Below are 20,345 nucleotides of genomic sequence, written 5' to 3'. Positions count from 1 at the left end.
ATGAACATATTAGCACTGTGCATGTACTAAAATTTCAATTTTTTCACATAGTAAATTGTTATAAAACAAATCATATATTGGTAGGAAAGGTATAGAAAGCAAAGTTATTTAAAGTGGATTTTTAAAAAAGATTCGATTTTTTTTTTTTTTTAAAAGAGTAGAACCATTGTTTTAAAAAGGAAACAGCTTTAGATAGTAAATTATTTACAGCCAGGGCTCAGCCCTGAGCATCCTGCGAAAACCACACGAGCTTGGTCAAGGTTCTAAGCAGTCACCGGTGGGAGATGGTCATGGTCCCGTCACAGCATAACTCACTTGAGGCTTGAAAAGCTTCCGTCCAACTGCGGTTTGCAGTAACCTTTCTCTTCTGCAAAGCCCACGGTTACCGGGTGGCCACCACCAACATAGCCCTGTCTCGCTGTTCTGCGTTTCTCTCAATGGGATCAGTCCTGCTGAGTTCCCATGCCTTACTGCTGTCGTGCTGTGTCCTCTGTGCCATTTCAAGGCGAGGGCTTATGAAACTTTTACTCGCACGCTGCTATTTTTGATATGCGGTGGCCTTAGCTGTGCAGCGAGAGGTTGATAATTCTGATTACTCCGGAAATCCTGGGAAGCCAGAAGTGGGAGATGGGTGTGGTGAGGTGGCGTGGCTAGGGAGACCCCATCTAGTGGGTGTTGTTATAAGACCTGGGCGAATCCCTGTGGCTGCCACTCTCCTGAGAATGATCCCTGGGCCTTAGTCCCGCGCCGCGCCCACCTACACCTCCAGGTGTGCAGTCCCCGCCCTTAATTACTCTCACTAAAATTGATAGTTTACACTTGCAAAGCTACACTGGGAAAGCGGAAGAGAAATTTATAATCATGGATATGGAGAACTAGGGGAGCAGACACACTTGCTTTGGTTTACAGATCCAGTGAAGTGAAAAATCAGAACTAGAAACGTATGCACCTTCCTAGTAGCAAAGCCGCCTCTGCGTTCTTTTCAGCCTCCAGTGTAGGGCGGCGCTGGGAGAAACTTCGCGCCTTCTGGAAAGTTTAGAAAATGAACCACGAAAGAGAGGCCACATTTCGGGGGTTTGTGGGCCCCGCGATGTTTTCCAGAGCTTTTCGAGTGGCAAGAGGAGAGCGACAACGTGAAAATGCCCCGTGCCGTGCCGGGGCGTCCACCGGAGTTCTGCCAGCTGTCCCGCGCTGGGGTGAGCTCAGGAGGGGCGGGGGTGGGACCCGAGCTGGCGGCCACGGGTCTCCCGCTGCGGGTCTGTCGGCTCGGGGGCGGGGCGGGGGAGGCTGCTGAGATAATGAATGGGAGGCTAAGGCTACCCCCAGCCCCGGCCCTGCAGCCAGCGAGGGCTGTCGAGCCAATGAATGGAGGAAGGGGCGCAGAAGTCAGGGGCGCTGGGGGCGCCACGCCAGGTAAGGGGTCCAGCTTGGGAGCGGGGAGGGCGGACTCTGGGGTCCCGGGAGTTGCTGACTTGTGCTACGTGGAGCAAGCAGAAAAGAAGGAAGGCGGAGGAAGAGAGGACGCTGGCGTCGGCGCTGCTCCTCCGGCCCTCCCTCTGCGCCCCCTCCTCCTGCCAGCGCGCCAAAGCCGGGCCGTAGGGGCCGACCGGCGGCTGACGCTCCCCGAGTGGCGACTCCGTCTGCAGCTCCGCTGCTGAGCGCGGGCGGGATCTGGGGCGGCCAGGGCCCGGAGCCGCGGAGCCCTCCCCGCCGCCCGGCCGAGCACGGGATCCCGGCGGGGTGGGCGCAGGGGGCGGCCTCGCTCTGGGCGACGGCCGAGGGGCGGGCGGAGGGACGGGCTCGGCTGGCGGCGGGGCGGGGGCCGCCAGGACTAGGCGCGCGGCCTGAAGCCAACCCGGGGGCGGCGGGAGCGGGACGCGCGGCGGCGGCAAGCGCAGGTAAAGGGGCAGGCGCGGCGTGTGGGGACGGCGCCCCCTGGGCGCGAAGCCAGAGGCCGCGGCGACGGCTCGTTCGCCACACGGCGCGCTGGGCTCACACTGTCCCGCCGTGGACGGGCTTTGTGGTTGGGGGCGCGCGTGCGGGTGCCAGAGAGAGTGTGAGTGCGCGCGCTGGGCCGCGGCGCGGGTGGGTGGCCGTGCGTTCTTGCTAGCCGGCCTGCAGGAGGCGAGGCTCCCCGGACCTCCCGCACCCAGCGGCGGACAGATCCTCGGGAGGGAAGTTGCCGCAGCCGCCCGGGCCGCCGGCCATCCTGTCTCGCTCCAGGTCAGTGCGCCCCGGGGCCCGCCCAAGTGACACGTAGGTGGCCTCCGGTTACCTGGGTCGGGGTGGGTGCGCGGGAGGGCTTACGAGGGGCCCTCGAAATTCTCCCAAAACCTCGTCCTGCTGGACGTGCACCTCCGAGGGGTCCCTGCGCCACTGGGGCTCCCACACCTCTCGTTTCCCACTGACTCGGTTGTCCCCTCACACCGGGCTGAGGACTTTTAACTAAGTTTCTGTCCAGCCGCCTAACAAACGTGCTTAGCAAGTAACTGGAGGTTGTAAGGCAAGGGAGGGACCTGGCTTTGAGTTGATGGTTTTGAAATCGACGGCTACTTTGGCTTGCGTAGGACTGCTTTGTGGTGAATGGATTTAAAGTTTATTCTTGTTTTTCTTTGCTGCCATTTGGCCTTTGAAATGTTACGAGTGAAGGCATTCAGGACTTGCTGCTGCCTGCTGTCTGGGGCCTGAGGTTGTGGCTCTCCGCTTCTGCTCCCCCTTCTTCATTTTTGTTGAAATCCGTGGATTTTTTCATAAATGTGGGTGCTGACTTGTTTCACTATGGACGCGTCGTTTCCTATGGGGTTAGATATTGGTAAACATCAATATTGAAAACGTAAATAATGATCACAGCGAAATCCTCTATTCCTTCAGGCTCTAACAGTTTGTTTTTCACGTATTTGCATAAGTGTGTTTGCTCAGCTAAGCATAACTGGTAAGCCAGAGGTCTGTGATTCAGAGTCTGCAGTTCTGGTTAAGGGGAGACTGTGCACTTGGAAAATGCGAAGTTTTTAAAGAAGTTATTCCCTTGCCAGATAGAAGAGTGAGTCCAAGGAAAAAGAGGGAATGTTAAAGGTATGGTTATTGAACCAAACTAAATAGCATTAAAATACACAGGGAGGTAGAATGTCATCTAGTTGTTTCTGCCCTTGATTTCCATATCCCAGTAGGAGCGAGTATAATTGCCCCAATGCAAAATTATGAATAATAATCAGCATTGTAAGCATATTAAGGTTGCATTTTTTTCTTGATACTTGTCTAATTTGAGGATAAAAACACCAAGTGGCAAGAGAAGGAGGTAGCTTGAGGCAGGAAGGCACGGGCGAGGAGCGAGGAGGGAAGGCTGGGTTGTCATCATCCGAACCCGCAAGGCACACCACGTCCCCTAGCGGCGCGACCTCAGCCGGTCGGGTCAGCTCAGCTCCTGGTCTCCGTCTCCCCATCCGGAAAATGGAAGGGGTTGGTGATCCTTGCTGTTCCTTCCAGCTTCCCAAATAGCTAGAAACCAGTGGGAGGTTATTTTATGTTAGAGCAGTAGGAAAAGGTAGGGGGGAAGTGAGAGGTCCAGAGAGCCAGGAAGATGGAAGAAAACCAGCAACAGAGGATGCCTGGAGGAGAAAAATCCTTGAGCTGGGAGCTTATTTCCTCTGTTTTTTTTTTTTTTTTCTTTTCCTCAAGGGAATCAATAATACTTCCCCCCTCAGATCAGTCTCTTGTTACCTTTATTATTTAAAGCTTGTGAGTTTGCTTAGCTAATGCACTAAGGTGAGGTCAAGGTGATTCTTGCTGTCTGACTTCTACTAGGCATCACTTGACCCATTTGCATCATTGTCTCTCAGGGAAACAGCTCCTACTCAGGTCTGTGGGCACACAGCACTCTCCCTGTGAGTGATGGGAAAGAAATAACAGAGGTAAGAATGTAAGTGGCAGCCCTTTCGAAACTTCTATTTTTGTTCAAAGCTAATACTTTCCAGAAAGTAATTTGATTTTTTTTTTGTTGTTGTTTCAAATTATACCGTATAGACTCTGCAAGGTTTTACTGAATCTATTCCATTAGTGACCTACTGGAACATTCAAAGAATAAAAATTTCACTTGCTCAGTGTTTTTGATACACAGTGACATTCAGTCTGAAGTAAGTGATATTTAGGGCCAAGAATAATTTCAAATGCTTAGTATGGAAAGTTGCAATCTGGGCAGAATACACTGTATCATTTTCACTGGGAAGCTCCAAGTATTCAGCAGATAACAGAACTTTTAGAATTTAGTTTGAGGTCAAGATTTTAATGTCTGTGCTTGATGTGTGGCCTGTCTTCCTTTTCTTTTATGTTTTGGTATCAATATGCCTACACCCTTGAGGAACGTTATTTATTTTAAAAGCCGAACTGTGATGTAATAAAAACTTAAACATAAGCTCTTGGTTTAAAGTCTAATAGTCTTCTCTGGCCTTAAGTCAGCATCATACTACTGTTTGGTTTCTTATTTTTACATGTCATGTTACCCTCTTATTTAAATATCCTTGGCCAGGTGTGGTGGCTCATGCCTGTAATCCCAACAGTTTGGGAGGCTGAGGCAGGAGGATCACTTGAAGCCAGGAATTTGAGACCAGCCTGGGCAACACAGTGAGACTCTGTCTCTACAAAAAAATAAATACATTAGCTGGGTATGGTGGCATGTGCGTGTAGTCTCAGCTACTTGGGAGGCGGAGGAGGGAGGATGGCTTCAGCCCAGGATTCAAGCCTGCAGTGAGCTGTGATTGTGCCATTGCACTACAGCCTGGGTGACAGAGAGAGACTGTCTCTTAAAAGAAAAAAAAACTTAGGGAAAACTATTATGGATGTCTTAGAAAGTTGAGAGAAAAGGAGGCGATTTTATTTCAGCAAACAGTTACTGAATTCCTTCCATGTGGTAGATGCAAGGATGGTGAAAAGGAAGCTCCAGAAAGAACTGCAACGCAGGGGGGAAAGACGCAGCAAGCCTCACGGTTTATATTGAATAGTATGTGCAATGTTGTGTAGCTGGATGGTGGCTGTAGAGTCCAAGAACTTTGTCATGCCAGGGAATGGAGAATTACGTTTTGATTCAGGGGACGACTTTATAAATGTGGCTTGAAGAATAACATATCTTTTAAAAGACGAATGGTGGGGTAATGAAGACGAAGTGAGAGTGTGGGGTGATGAAGGCTGGAAAGTTACAAAGGGACAAATTGTGGGGGAGTTGTGCTACATGGGGATAGGGAGGCGAGGAGGAAGTATTACGTAACCTCAAGATGTGGAAAGACACTGAATAACACATACTGGGGCAGAGTGAGGGGTGCAATGATGGACGGAGGACTGGGCTTTTATTCCACTACAATCCGTGTAACTTATGGCTGCTAGGTTTTAAGACACTATTGCCAGTTTACTCAAATTATATAAAGGTTGTAGAATAAACTAATAAGTGGTTTCTTCCTCCCCACTCCCTGCAAATTGATAGTGCTTTGTACTTTTGAGAAATTTAATTTAGTAAAAATTAATGATGCTATTGTGTTACAGCTGGACCTTGTGGAGCCTTTTGAACATGTGGAATTGAAGTCATTCTGCAAGCACAGAGCTGTCCAAGAAAACTTTTTTTTTCTTCCCTCTCTCTTTTTTGTTTAGGGAAGGGCTTGCTGGTTAATGCTAATTTAAACATGACTCTTCTGGCAACTGGCATTCTTGACCCTGTTTATGTTATACATGGTATTTAACCACAGTGGTTGGGTATTTGCAGCACAGAAGAAAAAGAATTATTATTAGTTTGAAACCGGCATTAATGCCTCTGTAAATGATAGGGCAAGGCGGTAGAGGGAAGGAGAGAGAGGGGGAAACCAAGTAGCACCCTGGGTACTGCAGTGAGAGATGACATAACGATGAGAATTCTTTAAGTTTAACTTCCAGTAGAAGTAACTTGCTTTCTATATATTTTAAATCCCTAGAGCTAAAGCATTTAACTTATTATCTTCACTCTGTGGGATCCATTTGGGAGAGGTATTCAGGAGCTCTGTAGGTTCACATGTGCTCCCCAGTACCTCTGTGTCACAGGAGGATATACGTCGGTTTTCAGTTGCATGTCAGAGGTGGAACTGACTTGGATGTCTCTGAATTGCTCTTGAATCTGGAGATGCTAGGGTACCCAGGAGACAGACAGGAAAAAGAAGAGGCTGGGCACAGTGACTAACGCCTGTAATCCCAGCACTTTGGAGGCTGAGGCGGGTGGACCTCACCTGAGATCAATAGTTTGAGACCAGCCTGGCCAACATGGTGAAACCCTATGTCTACTAAAAATACAAAAAATTAGCCGGGTGTGGTGCTGGGCATCTGTAATCCCAGCTACTCAGGACGCTGAGGCAGGAGAATTGCTTGAACCCGGGAGGTGGAGGTTGCAGTGAGCCAAAATTGTGCCATTGCACTCCAGCCTGGGCAGACAGAGTAAGACTCCATCTCAAAAAACTAAAAAAAAAAAAAAAGAAAGAAAAAGAAAAAGAAAAAGAAGCTGGCCGAATTTCTTTCAATTACCTTGTGAATTCAATTTGAATGAATGATCTTCCCAGAAGTTTGTTTTATCTTCTGCAAGGGAACTTGAGTTTGGCATGTTTAATAAATTAAGTTAATTAAGCTGGAGAAGCCCACGGTTAGTACACTTCATTTTAGGACACACTTTTGGTGGGGGAAGTGGAGGGGTGGTGTGGCGGTGGTGATGATTTTATTTAAACTCCTTGGCATTTTTTAGCAGGTTAGTATGATTTCAAAGCAATGTTGTTGTTGTATTATTAACTCGTGGGACTGGGCCAAAGAAAATTGTCTTAATACTTGCATGTCCCTGTCATCTAATCAGTGCTATAGAAACTTTAACACTGAAGTCCATGTAAAATTCTAATTATTTTTTTTCCAGAAATGAAAGAGAACTATTTTACTGCATTCATGGATTTAGGTTATAATTTATTTTATTTTTGTGTTACTGTTTAAAAAAAGTGATATAATGACAGGGCAGACCCTTAACTTTAGTCCAGTGCTAAAACAAACATGCAATAAGCTTGCATGAGGCAGGGCAAGCTGTGTTTGTTGTATTATGAAAATAAAGGAAAATGTTTTCAAAACCAGCCTTTTTCTCTAAAAGCAAAAGACTTTGACTAATACCTGGCCATGGGTGGGATTTCCAACTGTTGGTTGAAGGAAATTTTGTTCATTATGGCCATTACGTGTGCTATGTTTCTCAGAGTTTAGGATTTGCTATGCTGAGATTGCTACTGTGAACCATTTCTTTATCGCAAGTTTCCCTGTATTCATTACCTTATGTGTCTAAACAATGCTCTAGATTAGACTTTATGTCGATCTGCTATACTAAATTTTCTTCCCCTATGTCTAGGTGTTCTCTTTGACCAACCTTTAACTGCCCTGGTTCTGAAATTCTGCCCTAATTGAAGGATATTCCTGGGTCTTTGGAGGGAGAAATGGTTCAGGGGCAGAGGCAGAGGAAACATGTTTTTTTTGTTTTGTTTTGTTTTGTTTTTTTAAGCCCCCATCTCAGGAGCACTTAACTGACTGCCTACTATATACCAGACTTTGTGCTAGTTACTAGGGGTGAGTGTGAATAAGGCAGGAATCCCACCCTCCAGGAGGAGCTTACACACGATTAACAGATAATTACAATTCAATGTAACAAGTTTTATGAGAGAGATAACTTTGCGGGAGCACCAAGCGAAGCACTTGACCCTTAGCGGTGAGGTGGTGGAGGTCAGGGAATGCTCCTGGAAGGTTAGGATCTGGAAGGACCCTGGGAGATAAACCAAGCCTAGAAGAGGTAAAAAAGGGATCAAGAGGCTTTCTAGCTCCAGTTTTGCTACTCCTGGGTAGGTCAAAGTGCCTGTCTTTTTACATCTGGAAAATAAGAATAAGAACTGATATCTGGTTGGTAATTCTAGTTTTCATTTAATACGTGTTCCTTAATCCTTTATATTACTCTTTCTTCCATATTCAGTAGACATTTGTACCCACCCTGTACTGGGAAGATGGCACTGCAGGAAACAAGATGTGAATGGACCCCTTCTGTCATGGAACTTACCTTCTATCATATGACATTAGTAGGAGAAGTTCTTTTAAAATGCCTTCAAACTCAGGCATATGTATCTTGTTATTCTTCCATTTTAAGAACATTTTCTGCAAGATAATCTCAATACTTTGAGGTGAGCTGGCCTTTCCCTCTGAGGGAAGGAGACCACAGAGCCTGGAAATCTGATTTTCATTTTATATGCTTGAAATATTTTGCTAGGATTTATCTGTTTTGAAGTCTAGAGATAGACATAGCTGTGTTTTATCTATAGCCCTGCCTTGCTTCCATCTCATTTTCTCTATTCTTACTTTTAACCCAACTTGTGTTTGAGGTTCTTTGCTCAGTGTATAGTTTGCTTTGTAGAATAATTCAAATCTAGTGCCTGTGGAAAGTCAGACTTATTTTTTATTTATTTGAGATAGGGTCTTGGAGTGCAATGGCATAATCCTGGCTCATGCAGCCTTGACCTCCTGGGCTCAAACTATTCTCCCACTACAGCCTTCCAAGTGGCTAGGACTGCAGGTGTGTGCCACTATGCCTGGTATTTTTTTCTTTTTCTTTTTCTTTTTTAAGAAATGGGCTCTCACTACATTACCCAGGCTAGTCTCAAACTCCTGGGCTCAAGGGATCCTCTCACCTTGGCCTCCCAAAGTGTTGGGATGACAGGTGTGAGCCACCGCATCTGGCTAATACTTATTTTGAAGTCACCCTATCATGGTGCTTTGCTTCACTAATGCATTTCACTTATGATCTTCAAGTCACTCAGGGATGTAAACACAATAGAAAGCATCCCAACCAGAGGAAGGTAGCTGTATTCATTTACAAATTTCTTTTTTGCAATGATTCAAACACTACAGATGTGTCTAAAGTAAACATAAAAAATCTCTCTGCCACTTTAACCTTACACATCTGATATCAGTTTGTTCCATAGCCTTCCATAGTTGTCCTTTTGCTTATACAAACCTACAAAAATTAGTACTTATGTATATTTATGTGTGTGTGGGATGAGTGTGGGTATGTTTTTACATACTCATATGTATGTTTGTGTGTGTATCTGTCTGTGCCTGCCCCCCTTTTCTTTTGCTTTAGAGCGGCTATACTTGAGGCTGCCATGAAGAGTGAGAAGTTTGAAGCTGGAAGAGCCTGCCTGGGCCCTTCTTGAACTTGGGCAGCGTGACATCACTCAAGAGTTCTTGTCAGAGTGATAATGAATGTCTGGCTATTGTAAATGGGAACAAGAAAACTATTTCCAGCTGTGCAACAACCAAGATGACAAAAAGCATTGCAGAGAATATTATTGCCACAAGGACCCTGCTTCATCTGGGTCTCAGACAACAGGAGGAGGGGCATTTTGGAGCATGCGTTTGGCATCTGTGAAACTTTTGTTAGGTAGAAAACAAGTCCTGGATGAAAGGCCTATCAGCCACTTCTGGAGCAGAGAAGATAGAGTTATTAATTATAGGCAGGTTTCATTGCAGGAGTATTCAATGAGAACCCCCGCCTTAGAAGTCTGTAATCAGCAGATGATAAGGATGGTGTGTTCTTACTAAGAGAATAACACAAATGAAACAGAGTTGCCTTTTGTTAAGGGGATGCTTTGCCTTCTTGGACTAGGATTGTGGGGAGAAGGATTATTGTCAAGTAAATGAGGCATTCATTCTGTGCCCACTATTTATTGTAGTTCCACAGAGAGCTACTTGCTTTACTTTCTGACTAGGCACAAAGAAGTAAAGGTTCAAAGGCTAAGGCAAGGTGACTGACTTTTCCAGATTCAGCACCATATGTTCTCTGGTCACTTTGAGACGCTGTCAATTTAGTTTTGTGCAACTGAGATCTTGGAGAACTTCTGTGTCCTCTATGTTTGGCTGAGGACACTAATTTTTTTTTTTTTTTTTTTTGAAGCAGAGTCTCACTTTATCGCCCAGGCTGGAGTGCAATGGCATGATCTTGGCTCACTGCCTCCTGGATTCAAGCAATTCTCTTGCCTTAGCCTTCCAAGTAGCTGGGACCACAGACGTGCGCCACCATGCTTGGCTAATTTTTTTTTGTATTTTTTGGTAGAGATGGCGTTTCGCCATGTTGGCCAGGCTGGTCTTGGACTCCTGGCCTCAAGTGAACCACCTGCCTTGGCCTCTCAGAGTGCTGGGTTTATAGGCGCAAGCCATCGTGCTTGGCCTGAGGACACTAAAGTCAAAAAAATTTAAGAAAGTATGGTCCCCACTCTTGAGTAGGTCATGAACATGGAGTGACATGGACTCAAATCATTAAGATCAGGTAGGTGGTGATGAATATGGTAAACCAAGGTTCAAACAAAGAGCTTTCTGTGTATGTGAGGATGGAGAGGGTAAGTCAGCCTTAGGGGGGGAAATGACTTGCAGCAGGATGCCAGCCTTGATGGTCTGTGGAGCTCATTCCATGACGAAGAGTAATGAGGAAGACCCATTGAGTGACAGGCTTGGGGAGGAGTGCCTGGAATTGACGGTTTGTGGCAGGAAGTGGTGGGACCAGTCTCAAAGGTTGTGGAGGTAGAAGGGTACTGGAGACTACTGAGGACAAAAAAGGGCATGTTGATGCCATTACCAGACAGGACATGAGAGTATGCTAATTGTTGCAGTGAGGCTTGTTAGTTTTAGACATGTCTAAAACCACGCAGGCAGAGATTTTCAGCTGGTAGCTGGCAATTTGAGTTTGAAGTTTAGCTGAGGAGTCAGTTGGCAGTATTCGGGAATAATTGCTAAATGTAGAAGTAAATGCCAGTGAAATGTGTGTGATAAGATGGAGAGCACTTGTAGAGTGAAAAGAGTGATATATTTTCACAAGGACAAGACTTATTTCAATTCAATATTTTTCTTTAGCAGATTAAAGTAGTTTTATGGGTTATCAAGCATTTGTTGAGTATTTACTATGGCTTCTCTTGATAGGTGGTCCTGGGGATATAGGAAGGAAATGGTGCAAATTTCAACAATATCCCATTGGGGTGAATAAAAAATCCCTGAAACAGCCCATTCCAGCTATTGTTATCTGGAAAAAACTTCTTACCATAATTAGGTGGTGATTCGAGGTCTGGGGGAAATTGTAGATATAGTTTTTTTTTTTTTTTTTTTTTTTGAGACGGAGTCTGGCTCTGTCACCCAAGCTGGAGTGCAGTGGCTGGATCTCAGCTCACTGCAAGCTCTGCCTCCCGGGTTTACGCCATTCTCCCGAGTAGCTGGGACTACAGGCGCCCGCCACCTCGCCCGGCTAGTTTTTTTGTATTTTTTAGTAGAGACAGGGTTTCACTGTGTTAGCCAGGATGGTCTCGATCTCCTGACCTCGTGATCCACCCGTATCGGCCTCCCAAAGTGCTGGGATTACAGGCTTGAGCCAGCGCGCCCAGCCTTGCAGATATAGTTTTAATATACTGTAGGACTAGTGACAGTGAGTGTCACATTGCTGTCATATAAAAGATAAACCTCCAGAAGAACTTTGGAAATTTCAGTAGCCTAAAGACCACACTTTGAGAAACTCATAAAGGTTTGTCACAGAGGTTTTAAAAGCTGATCAAATAATTTTAAGCTTTAGTTGCCTACTAAAAAGTAGGATGCAGTGCAAGTTTGTCCTTTACTTGGTTAAAAAAAAAAGTCTTTTTGTAATTAAGAATTTATTTTCACTTTAGATAATTTTATTGGCATGCCTTCTTGCATGCAAGATAGAAAAAAGATAAGTTTATTCTTAGTTTTCCTTTTTCTAAGCCATTATGATTCTTTTAAATTATACTCATTTCAATTCGATAGGGAAAAACAGTACATGCTCATTTTAAAACATTTGGAACGTACAGGGGATTCATGTGTAACTCCACCACTTAAGATTGACTTTCTTGCTAGGCATGGTGGCTCACGCTAGTAATCCCAGCACTTTGGGAGGCCAAGGTGGGCAGATCACTTGAGGTCAGGAGTTGAAGACCAGCCTGGCCAACATGATAAAACCCTGTCTCTACTAAAAATACAAAAATTAGCTGGATGTGCTCTCTTGAACCCAGGAGGCGAAGGTTGCAGTGAGCTGAGTTTGTGCCACTGCACTCCAGCCTGGGTGACAGAGCGAGACTCTGCCTCAAACAAAAAAAAAAAAAAAAAAAAAAAAAAAAAAATTTACTTTTACAGAATATTTAACAGCATTCTCCTTTGTATCATAAGTATGTACACAGGCCATTAAAATCTTCCATTTTTAACTTCTAATGGCTACATATTAGTCACACTATTTAATGTGTGTGACTAATTAAATACACCTAATTATGTTTAGTCATTCTGTATCTCTGCTTGCTTCTTTTTGTTTTGTTTTGTTTTTTTTTTTTGAGGACTTGTGCTTCTCTGCCCATATTTCCGTGTTGATGTACCCAGAGTTGTATCCTTACTCTAAATGATCTCTGTTTTTGAGCTTATCCACACAGTAGACTGTGGTTTCCTGGTCTGTGTCCTTCTGCCTAGGACGCTCTTTCCTACATATCCACACGCCTGCTTTCATTATTTTCATGTCTTACCTCAAAGGTCAACTCCATACTGAGGCCTTCTATCACTGCACTTAAAATTGTGTGACCTTTCCTGTCTACCCAGCTTGCCTGATATTTTCTTCTCCATTGCACTTTCCTTCTGACTTCTTAGATGAGGACAAGACTTTAAAAAAAATTCTGTTTTTGTTTTCTGCTGTTTACCCAAAATATTTTTCTTGTTTTGTTTCTTAAAGACCATGTTTTGCTGTGTCACCCAGGCTGGAGTTCAGTTGCTCAATCATAGCTCACTGTGGCCTCAAACTCCTGGGCTCAAGCCATCCTCCTGCTTCAGCTTCCTGAGTAGCTGGGACTACAAGCACATGCCACCATGTTTGGTTATTTATTTATTTATTTTTTGGGTAGAGACAGGGTCTTGCTTTATTACTCAGGCTAGTCCCTAACTCTCACCTTGACTTCCCAAACTGTTGGGATTGCAGGCATGAATGCCACACCTGGCCTGTTGATGTGGGGTGGAGAGTTCTGAAATTGAGGCAGTATTTAATAGCCTACCAACCAAAAAAAAGCCCAGGACCAGATGGATTCACAACTGAATTTCACTAGAGATACAAAGAGGAGCTGAGATCATTCCTTCTGAAACTATTCCAAATGATAGAAAAAGAGGGACTCCTCCCTAGCTCATTTTATGAGGCCAGCATCATCCTGATGCTAAAACCTGGCAGAGACATAACAAAAAAAGAAAATTTCAGGCCAATATCCCTGATGAACATTGATGCGAAAATCCTCAATAAAATACTGGCAAACTGAATCCAGCAGCACATTAAAAAGCTTATCCACCACAATCAAGTTGGCTTCATCCCTGGGATGCAGAGCTGGTTCAACATATACAAATCAATAAATGTAATCCATTGCATAAACAGAACCAATGACAAAAACCACATGATTATCTCAATAGATGCAAAAAAGGCCTTCGATAAAATTCAACACCCCTTCATGCTAAAAACACTCAATAAACTAGGTATTGATGGAACATATCTCAAGATAATAAGAGCTATTTATGACAAACCCACAGCCAATATCATACTGAATGGGCAAAAGCTGGAAGCACTCCCTTTGAAAACTGGCACAAGACAAGCATGCCCTCTTTCACCACTCCTATTCAACATAAGTATTGGAAGTTCTGGCCAGGGCAATCAGGCAAGAGAAAAAAAGGGTATTCATACAGGAAGAGACGAAGTCAAATTGTGTTTGTTTGCAGATGACATGATTGTATTTTTAGAAAACCCCATAGTCTCAGCCCCAAATCTCCTTAAGCTGATAAGCTACTTCAGCAAAGCCTCAGAATACAAAATCAATGTGCAAAAAATCACAAGCATTCCTATACACCAATATAGATGAACAGAGAGCCAAATAATGAATGAACTCCCATTCACAATTGCTACAAGAGAATAAAATACTTAGGAATACAACTTACAAGGGATGTGAAGGACCTCTTCAAGGAGAACTACAAGCCAGTGCTCAAGGAAACAAGAGAGGACACAGACAAATGGAAAAACATTCCATGCTCATGGATAGGAAGAATCAATATCATGAAAATGGCCATACTGCCCAAAGTAATTTATAGATTCAGTGCTATTGCTATCAAGCCACCATTGACGTTCTTCACAGAATTAGAAAAAACTACTTCAAATTTCATGTGGAGCTAAAAAAGGAGCCTGTGTAGCCAAGACAGTCCTAAGCAAAAAGAACAAAGCTGGAGGCATCACGCTACCTGACTTCAAACTATACTACAAGGCTATTACTGGTATGAAAACAGATATATAGACCAATGGAACAGAACAGAGGCCTCAGAAATAACACGACACATCTATAACCATCTGATCTTTGACAAACTGGACAAAAACAAGCAATGGGGAAAGGATTTCCTATTTAATAAATGGTGTTGGGAAAACTGGCTAGCCATATGTAGAAAAGTGAAACTGGACCCCTTCCTTACACCTTATACAAAGATTAAGATGGATTAAAGACTTAAACGTAGAACTAAAACCATAAAAACCCTAAAAGAAAACCCAGGCAATACCATTCAGGACACAGGCATGTGTGTGCCACCAAAAGCAATTGCAACCAAAGTCAAAATTGACAAGTGGGATCTAACTAAGCTAAAGAGCTTCTGCACAGCAAAACTATCATCAGAGTGAGCAGGCAACCTACAGAGTGGGAAAAAATTTTTGCAATCTATTCATCTGACAAAAGGCTAATGTCCAGAATCTACAAGGAACTTAAACAAATTTACAAGAAAAAAAGAACTCCATCAAAACGTGGGTGAAGGTTATGAACAGACACTTTTCAAAAGAAGACATTTATGCAGCCAATAAACATGAAAAAAAGCTCATCATCACTGGTCATTAGAGAAATACAAATCAAAACCACAATGAGATATCATCTCATACCAGTTAGAATGGCGATCATTAAAAAATCAGGAATCAACAGATGCTGGAGAGGATGTGGAGAAATAGGAACACTTTTATACTGTTGGTGGGACTGTAAATTAGTTCAACCATTGTGGAAGACAGTGTGGTGATTCCTCAAGGATTCAGAACCAGAAATACCATTTGACCCAGCAATCCCATTCCTGGGTATATACCCAAAGGATTATAAATCATTCTATTTATAAAGACGCATGCACACATATGTTTACTGCAGCACTATTTACAATAGCAAAGACTTGGAACCAACTCACATGTCCATGAATGATAGACTGGATAAAGAAAATGTGGCACATATACACCATGGAATACTATGCAGCCATAAAAAAGGATGAGTTCATGCCCTCTGTGGGGACGTGGATGAAACTGGAAATGATCATTCTCAGCAAACTAACACAAGAACAGAAAACCTAACACTGCATGTTCTCACTCATAAGTGGGAGTTGAACAATGAGAACATATGGGCACAGAGAGGGGAACATCACACACCGGGGCCTGTCGGGGTGGGGGACAAGGGGAGGGATAACATTAGGAGAAATACCTAATGTAGATGACGAGTTTATGGGTGCAGCAAACCACCATGGCACATTTATACCTGTGTAACAAACCTGCACGTTCTGTACATGTATTCCAGAACTTAAAGTGTGTGTGTACACACACGCACACACACACACGCATATATAAAAGATGCCCAGCACACTGAATGTATTAGCTGCCATTTTCATTATCTTCATTGGTAAGTTGAATCATATGATATTGCTGGTATTTGCTCTTGACCTACATAATGGCAGTTTTCTGCGGTTCAGTCTAATATTACTGGCTCTTCAGATTTATCTGGCCAGTTGCATCTTCTGCATTTCCTGAGTTCAACTCAGGACTTTTTTCTACATTTGTTAGAGAATCTATCTTGTTGAAGTTCAAAAGGTATGGTATACATCGTGCATATGGTCCAAGAACATGCTTCTTACCCATTTTTTGTACTATGTAGTTAGTGGAAATAATGCCTTGACTTTGGCTGCTTTTTCCTTGTATATTTTTAATGCTATTGCTAATTTTTGTCTTTGTGTGCACCTTCTTGAGCATTTTAATGGGAAATTGGGATGAGTTTTATTGGGCCATTTAGTTCAGTGACTTTTGAACTTTTTAATCATGACCCATAGTTAGAAATGTTCATATATGTATATGAATGAGACATTAGTTGTATATAGTTTACTACACATAATAAACTCTGATATTTTCTATTTTTTCCTATGATAATTTGTTCATTTTCATTTTTAAAAGTACTGGCTACAACTCATACATTTTGAAAACACTGATCTGGTCATAAACTGCAGTTTGAAAGACACGATCTAGTCTGTTGCTGTGCTGTTTAAAATCAGGTTCATTCATTTTTCAACATCCATTTGTTAGGTACATTAGCGGTTATCTTGGTAGTAGCTGGGAATAGAGTGATGAGTAAAGCAGTCGTTATCACTGGAGGCATGACGCATAGAGTCTAGTGGGATGGAGCACATGAACCAAATAAAATCATCCAAATGTATATATACTGTGCATGATCAATTCTGTGGGAGAAAAGAGCAAAAGCGATTAAGCAGGGGAACCTCATCTGACTTTGGGGGTGATTCAGGATTTCCCTGGGGAAGCGACATTTGGTTAGGTCTGCAGAATGAGAATGGGTTAACTCTGTGAAGGACTGAGCAGGGGTGTGTGTGTGGGATTGTAGAGTCATGGAAGAAATAGTAACAGATGCAAAATAGAAAACTGGAAGGGAAAGACAGGTGGAAGGCAATCTTCTTTGTTTGATGAGTTGGCATTTTTTGTGATAGTGGGTCTTCCTGTTTGTGGCTTTTTTTTTTTTTTTTTCTTACTTGACAAAAGTCAAATAGGAATGTCAAGGATTTTTTTGGGGAGATGGGTGTTAGCGTTTGTTGAAGTAGTTTTGTATTAAAGCAATATCGTATATTGCTAAATAGCAGGGTTTTTTTGAAGGCTTGCTCCGTATGAGGAGCTGTACAAAGTTGTGTATGATCTGTAGGAGAAGTAGGTTTGGTTGGATTAAAAAATACTTTTATATAGTATAATTACCAATTTTGTAACTATGCATAATTTGTAAGAAATTATAACACTGAAGTTAAGTTTTGGTGAGTGAAGATCGGATGGTTGGGTGAGTATTTCATTGCTTGTTGATTTTGAATATAATGATAGGAATTATTGCTGTGCTAGGATTTTTATTTTTTTAACTTGGTAGGATTTTAGTGTTCGTTTCCCCCATCCTCTTTTAAAACTGCATGAAGAGTTTAAAAGAAAGCTTTTAAATTAGAAATCCATAAAGTAAGTTGGAGACCACATGAGATGGGAGACCATGATTCAAGTGCCAGTTCTTCCAATGCTGCGCATGGTACCCTTGACCTTTGATATCCAACCTTTGAGGCCCTGGGATCCTTGTCTTAAAATGGAGGACTTGAAATCAGTTTTCAAGAATCATTCTCCCAGTCCTATTATTAATATTAAGTGCCTTTATGCTTTCTCTTTTCAACTTTGCTCTGACTCTTTAAAGACTTGGCACCCCACCATTTAACTAACCTAGTCTGACAAGCTCAGGCCAAACTTGGGAGAACTCCAGGTATTTGCATTTTTCTGTGTCTTTGTGGAGTCAGGCTCAGGTGGCACTAATTCCTTCACATTGGGCAACACTGCTAATGCTTCTCATTAAAACATGGAAGAATGGGCAAAGATTAGAATTCTCTTGAGACTTTTTTTTTTTCTTTTGGTGATGGAGTCTCGCTCTGTCACCCAGGCTGGAGTGCAGTGGTGGGATCTTGGCTCACTGCAACCTCCACCTCCTGGGTGGTTCAAGAGATTCTCCTGCCTCAGCCTCTTGAGTAGCTGGGATTACAGGTGTCCACCCCCACACTGAGCTAATTTTTGTATTTTTAGTAGAGATTTGTTTCACCATGTTGGCCAGGCTGGTCTTGAACTCCTGACCTCAGGCAATCCGCCCACCTGGGCCTCCCAAAGTGTTGGCATTACAGGCATGAGCCACGGTGACTGACTTAAATCTTTAATACTTTATATCATAGTTTGTAGTTTGACCACACTTGAAATTATTTTTTTTAATCCTTTCAGATTCAGCAAACATGGAAGAATATGATTATCTTATGTTTATATGCTGGATGCTTGCTTTGGAGAAATATGCAGCATCTAAGTTATGTATAATCCACATTTTATAAAAACCCATTGGATGAGGGTGATGTTATTTTAAAAAGATTTAAAGGGCTAAGGAATCATATGGAAGATGAATTCAGTTTTAATGATTATACTAAGTTTAAGGAATATTTGATAAGAAATGGGAAGAGAATGAAAGGTACTTGGCAATTCAGCTTATCTTTTCTTTTTCCTCCTAGCTTTATTGATGCATAATGACAAGCAAAACTGTACTTAAGGTCTACTTAGGATGATGATATACATATATACTGTGAAATGAGTACTATTAACTATCATCACCATGCTGTGCGTTAGATCCCCAGAACTTACTCATAACTGGAAGTCTGTACCCTTTGACCAGCGTCTTCCATTTCCCCCACCAACTCAGCTTTTCTTACCAGTATATTAAATCAGTTGATTCAAATACATTTCAACATTATTTTTTGTAATTCAGTATATTCAGTCTTTCAAGTTCATTTATTGTAATGTGAATATGTTATTACACTTGTTCTTATTTTTTGCTTAGAAATCAAGGGAAGAAAGATGAGATGCATGCTTTTTCTGTTTGTCTGAACTCTACTGAATTCCTCATTCATAGTAAAATATTTACTCAGGAAGTCCAGGTAACTATGGAGATTTTACTTAGTGTGTTTTGGTGCTGATTCATCAGTTGATTTTTTTTTTTTATTTGTTGTTGAATATCTTCTTAAGCTAATTATTATATGGAAACCATCCAGGACTCTAGGCTCCTGATCTGAGACAAGGTGGGGGCAGGTCACACAGGCACAGGCAATGTTTGGTAATGTGTAGGTCCAAGCAGGTACTAGGCACAGGTGCTCAACGCTAGTACTAGAAACAGGTTGGGTCTGAAGGGGTTGCGGTCATGGGGTTAGGGTAGGTTCAAGGTAGACAAAGCCAGGAAGAGGCACAGAGCATGTAGACGCCTGGCCTAGAATTCCACAAAAGGCATTCTGGAGAGCCCTAAGAGAGAAGTGGTGTAGACAAAAGTCTAAAGCTCCCAGGAGAAATTTATTTTCAGAGTTGGAAGCATCAGTTGAACTTCTCTGATTGTTCAAGGGCATTTCAACACTCAAGCAGGGGTTTAGTCACCATGACCTTGGGAAAAAGTCCTAGCTTCTCTTTAAACATTTGGCCATCTTAATTTGTGATTTAATTTGGCTTTGAAATCACAAATTCTCATCTGATTCAGGGATTAGGAACCTTGTTGAATACTATTTCTCTAGAAGCAAGAATTAGCCGAGGTCTCATGACAAAATGTATTCTTTCTACAAGAGATTTATTATAAAACATATTTAACATTTGCTATGGACTGGATTTTCTCCCTAATATTCATGTTGGAGCCCTAACCCCCCGTGTAGCTGTATTTGGAGATAGGACTTTTAGGAGATAATTAGGATTAAATGAGATTATAAGTGTGGGGTCCTAATCTGATAAGATTGGTGGCCTTATGGGAAGAGGAAGAGAGAGGTCTTTGTCTCTATATACATTCACCAAGGAAAGGCTGTGTGAGGAAACAGTGAAAAGACAGCTGTCTGCAAGCCAAAAGGAGAGCCCTCACCAGCAACCAACCATGCTGGCACCCTGTATTACATTTCTAGCCTCTAGAATTAGAATTATGAGAAAATAAATTTTTGTTATTTAAGCCACCTAATCTATGGAACTTTTTTTTTTTTTTTTTTTTTTTTGAGACGGAGTCTGGCTCTGTCACCCAGGCTGGAGTGCTGTGGCGTGATCTCAGCTCACTGCAAGCTCCGCCTCCCAGGTTCACGCCATTCTCCTGCCTCAGCCTCCTGAGTAGCTGGGACTAAAGGTGACCGCCACTACGCCCAGCTAATATTTTGTATTTTTTTTTTTTTCGTAGAGACGGGGTTTCATCGTGTTAGCCAACATGGTCTTGATCTCTTGTCCTTGTGATCTGCCTACCTCGGCCTCCCAAGGAACTTTTTAATGGCATTCTAAGCTAATACAATATGCCATTAATTTGGGTAGGGAATAAGAGTAGTAACTCTGTCCAGTAGCTGTTCAGCAGAAAGTACACACTATCATTTACCTGCCTTTCCTTTTTCCTTCTTCATCCTGTTTTAAT

At 42.8% G+C, this 20,345-nt stretch overlaps 1 protein-coding gene across 6 annotated transcripts in view; it reads left to right on the top strand.

Annotated features, from left to right (window-relative positions):
• The first annotated feature begins 807 nt into the window (after positions 1-807).
• Positions 808-20,345, top strand: part of LPAR1 (lysophosphatidic acid receptor 1) — a 170,951-nt gene continuing 151,413 nt past the window's right edge. The window contains exons 1-2 of one of the 6 annotated variants that reach the window (XM_031654392.1): positions 2,278-3,456; positions 3,837-3,908. The gene's annotated coding sequence lies outside the window, so the exon portion shown is untranslated. The other 5 variants (XM_031654394.1, XM_031654396.1, XM_031654391.1 and 2 more) reach the window with 5 other exon arrangements.

Source organism: Papio anubis, chromosome 13 (genome assembly GCF_008728515.1).
Source record: "Papio anubis isolate 15944 chromosome 13, Panubis1.0, whole genome shotgun sequence".
NCBI classification, from domain to species: Eukaryota; Metazoa; Chordata; class Mammalia; order Primates; family Cercopithecidae; genus Papio; species Papio anubis.
The sequence above is the reverse complement of the archived record's forward strand: the minus strand, read 5'-3'. Positions and strand labels throughout refer to the sequence as shown.